General features: G+C 34.5%; 1 non-coding gene across 1 annotated transcript; it reads left to right on the top strand.

Annotated features, from left to right (window-relative positions):
- The first annotated feature begins 690 nt into the window (after positions 1 to 690).
- Trnal-uaa (transfer RNA leucine (anticodon UAA)) lies at positions 691 to 774 on the top strand. The gene has a single exon. It is a non-coding gene; the product is annotated as a tRNA-Leu (tRNA).
- The last annotated feature ends 3,246 nt before the right edge of the window (positions 775 to 4,020 follow it).

Below are 4,020 nucleotides of genomic sequence, written 5' to 3'. Positions count from 1 at the left end.
GCACAACATGAGTGCAAAAAAATATATTCAACTAAATGTGCAAATGTATAATGTGGAATGTAGAATTTCACTGATGTGATGTGAAATATGTTAACAAATTGTCGGAGATAGTTCGAGCTTGAGCTTTGTTGGCTCAATATGGCATAGCATTTATATGAGGCACGCCACGTGTCACACACAAAGAAGTAGTTGAAACGGAAAGACTCAATTGCCTTTGGTTCTCATTGTAGGGCTTAAGCTAATAAAGCTGTAAATAATAAATAGTAAATAATGTGATGGTTATTTATTGATGTACATAAATTTTTGAACAGTAGAATAACCATTCCATTGCATGCGATTCAGAACACATTATTATTCAATTGGGGAGAAAGATTAGTAGCAACTATTTGTACAATATAAAGCAAATCTGAAAATGTAATTTAATTTAATATGAGAACAAGAAAATATATTTATATTTATATATTTATGTATATATGAGGACAAAATTAAATTTATTAGAATATAATGAATAATTATTGGCAACTTTTTATTGGAGTACAGTGAAAATACTGAATTTTTTTAATTTTACAATTAATTTTGGTAATAAATTTAAATAAATTACAAAAAAAAAAACAATTTGAATATTACGCACTTTCAAATTTCATACTATTTTAGTTTATCAGGATTGTTGAGCTCAGGGGAACTCAACAAGTCAGATTGGCCGAGCGGTCTAAGGCGCCAGATTTAAGCTCTGGTTCTCGAGAGAGAGCGTGGGTTCGAACCCCACATCTGACAAAATTTGTAAATTAAATTTTTTTAATTTTTTTATTTGTCTACTTTCAGTAAATGTCGAAGTTGAAAGACCGTGCACCATCTAAGTGTTAAATTTGTTTTGATTGAACTGCGCAGACTCCACTAACGTCAAACGCTGATTGCTGGCAGCGCTGCTTCAGTCTCGGTCTCTCTCGCTGCCTCTGCCTCTGCTAGCGTTTGACACAAGTATTTCGCTGCTGGCCGCTGTGTACGAGACTTCAGTTATTTTGCGGCATTTGAACTCTGCGCAACGAAACGCAACGAAGTGCTAACGAAAGGTCCGACACAACAACAGGCGTGTAAATCGTAGGCGTAGCAACAACAACTACAACAACAACGATAACAACTAGCAATAACAAATAGACAACCATCCGGCATTTGTAAGAAATGTTTGCCGTGTGTCAAAGACGCGTAAAAATAGCAAAAATCGAAGTGAACCAATGAACTGTGCATGGCTGAGTGTTTTAAGTGCGTGTGTGCTGTGCGTATAGCAATAACAAACAACAACAAAAATAACAATGAACACAATCACATTGTTTTGTATTTGTGTGTTTCATTTGAAGAAGAATGAGAAAGAGCGAGCATAAACAACTTGTGGTGGAATGAAATAATAATGGTTAAATTTAAATATTAAGTGCTAGTAAACGAAATTAATGTGAAAATTAAATTTCTTTTACTATCTAAATTATAAATTCTCAACTTTTGCTTGCTTTTAACTGAGTATCATATCAAAAAGTTTACGAACACACTCATAATTTGTCCGGTTGAGGACAAATGTGAATATAATTTTATTCAAGCTTTTCTGTGCTTTTGTCGTCTTTGTTTTAGTGAAATTAACTATTTGCATACAGCAATACACATACATACACAACCAACTCTACACACACACACACACATACACACACAGAAATAATAACTTTGCGTGCTTTGTTCGAGAGTTTTATGTTTGCGTTGTGCCTTATGGTTACCTTTTTTGTTGCTAGTATATTTCATGTTTTTTTTTTCGTCTCCCTCGCATTTGGCATTCTGAATTCGTAATTGGTGTCCAACGGCTTGCAACGGTCACGACGCGTCGCACAATTTAAGGATTTTAGCCTACAATTATGCGCATACGGATTTAACCTACTTTGCGGCACACGGTACACAGCACACATGGCGTATAAGCAATTTTTTAATTAAATGCTAAAATAACTCATTCACCAAGGGCTGCAAAACTTGCAAAGCCGCAGCTTGGGCTACTAATTATTCCGTGTGTGAGTGAAATAATATAATTCAAATGTATATTTTTCATTGCAGTCTATTATGATTAAATGTTGAGTGTTAAACAGTGAGTGCGTGTGCGTATTACGCTTAAAGTGAAAGCTAATAAACAAAATAGCGCGAAATCAACATCAACAAAATAACAAACAACGCTATTGCGAAAATAGTTCACCGACTACGGATAAAGAAAAAAACATCCACATTAATTATATAAATTTATTTTCTAAGCTATAAATAACGGACCAAGTGAGTATTTTGTACTTTACAATTAAACTATCTACATTATGTGCGTATTTACACCGCAATTAGTCATACACTAGGGAAGCGGCAAATATTTCGATTAAATTTATTGTTCACACAGCTGGAATTAAAAAACACAAAAAAAATAGCAAAATTAAGAGTAGCTATTTATTTATATGCATTTTATTTATGGGTGATTTCTTTTGCCTTGAGATAAAACAAACTCATAAATTAAAAACCTAAACAAAGCATACATTAGTAATATAATAAATAAATATTTATTGCTTATGGCAACATAAGTGTGCATTCAGCCACATGGTAAACATTTTATATATTTGAATAGATTTTCATTTGAATGGAGGATTTGTATCAACGAAGTGGAAGTGATTAAGTCTGATGAGCTCACAGAACTTCTAACTTGAATCCTTGAAATCAATCAACATTTTGCAGCTGTCGCAATTTGTATTGAAAGCAATTCATTTGCAAGCAATTGCCATATGAATCAATATGCAAATCTTCACTATGTACACAAGTCCCAATTTGTCCGCTTTACCTTCCCTCTTCCGACGTTTCATTTACCCAATCTCTTAGTCTGCTTCCGTTTGCTGTTCTTCAGCTGAGGAGCTCGACTCTCTCTCTCTCTCTCTCTATTTGTGTGCCAGTTGAACTGTCTGGCTGCCAGCGTAGTCGCCAGCCACATTCAACCTTAAAACCATTGCCACCCACATGCGGCACGTTTTGTCTTCTGTCTTCAGTTGGCATTTTGGGTGTATTTAATTATCTGTCAATTCATCAGCGCGTTGTGTTTGTGTACGGTGTTTGCATTGGCCACAATGAAATGTCGAACAATGGAACCAAAAGAATAATCCACAGCAGCTGCAGTTATAATAATGAAAGCGTTATAAGCAATTAAATCACAAGTATCGTATGAATACCTATGTATGTACATCAAGTGCTGACTGAAAGAGACCTGCTCAAGTCTTGAATGAAAGCTAAGTTATTCTATAAAGCTTGAGCTCTATCTTAAAATAGATATTGCGTTGGTTCAGTTTTCAAAAAAATATGAATTTGATATTTCATACATAAGTTATATATATTTTGACCTCGATAAGCTTAATAAACCCTTTTCGTATTTTTTTTTGCAAAAAAGTGAACTGGTCTAAAGAATTCTGTAGAATTACTATATGAGGTGACAATGAAAACATACATGCTGAATACACTGACAAGGACTTGTGGAAACTGGGTCGGAAAGGTAGGCGGTAGTCGGAAATATCATGTGAAGCAAACAAATGTTGAGCTTAGTTTGAAACGCAATGCGCCTTGCCATTAAGCCAACATTATGTATACGCAATGTGTGCATAAACATGCTCGTGTAGCGGGACAGTCACGTTTTCTGACTTTCTGTTTCAGTGTTATTGCGTGACTATTCCCATATCGTGTACTTGTGTATGTATATGTCATATTTTCCATCATCACAACAATTGTTGCGACATTTCGTTGCCACTCACATTGCGCTTATATTCATTTGCGGTCATTCGCACTCGAATGGCTTTTTATTGCACATTTTTTGTTGTACTGAATACAACATAAATGTATAAATACTCAACTGACTTAGGGAAAAAACAATCATTTCTAATATATGGAATAAACGTCAAAATATGGCAGTTCAACATTTTAGAATTTCATGCGGAAATAATATGATTTGATGCGTCAGTTAGTTTTGCAAAT

The sequence above is a fragment of the Drosophila nasuta genome, unplaced genomic scaffold (genome assembly GCF_023558535.2).
Source record: "Drosophila nasuta strain 15112-1781.00 unplaced genomic scaffold, ASM2355853v1 ctg410_pilon, whole genome shotgun sequence".
Taxonomy (NCBI): domain Eukaryota; kingdom Metazoa; phylum Arthropoda; class Insecta; order Diptera; family Drosophilidae; genus Drosophila; species Drosophila nasuta.
The sequence above is the reverse complement of the archived record's forward strand: the minus strand, read 5'-3'. Positions and strand labels throughout refer to the sequence as shown.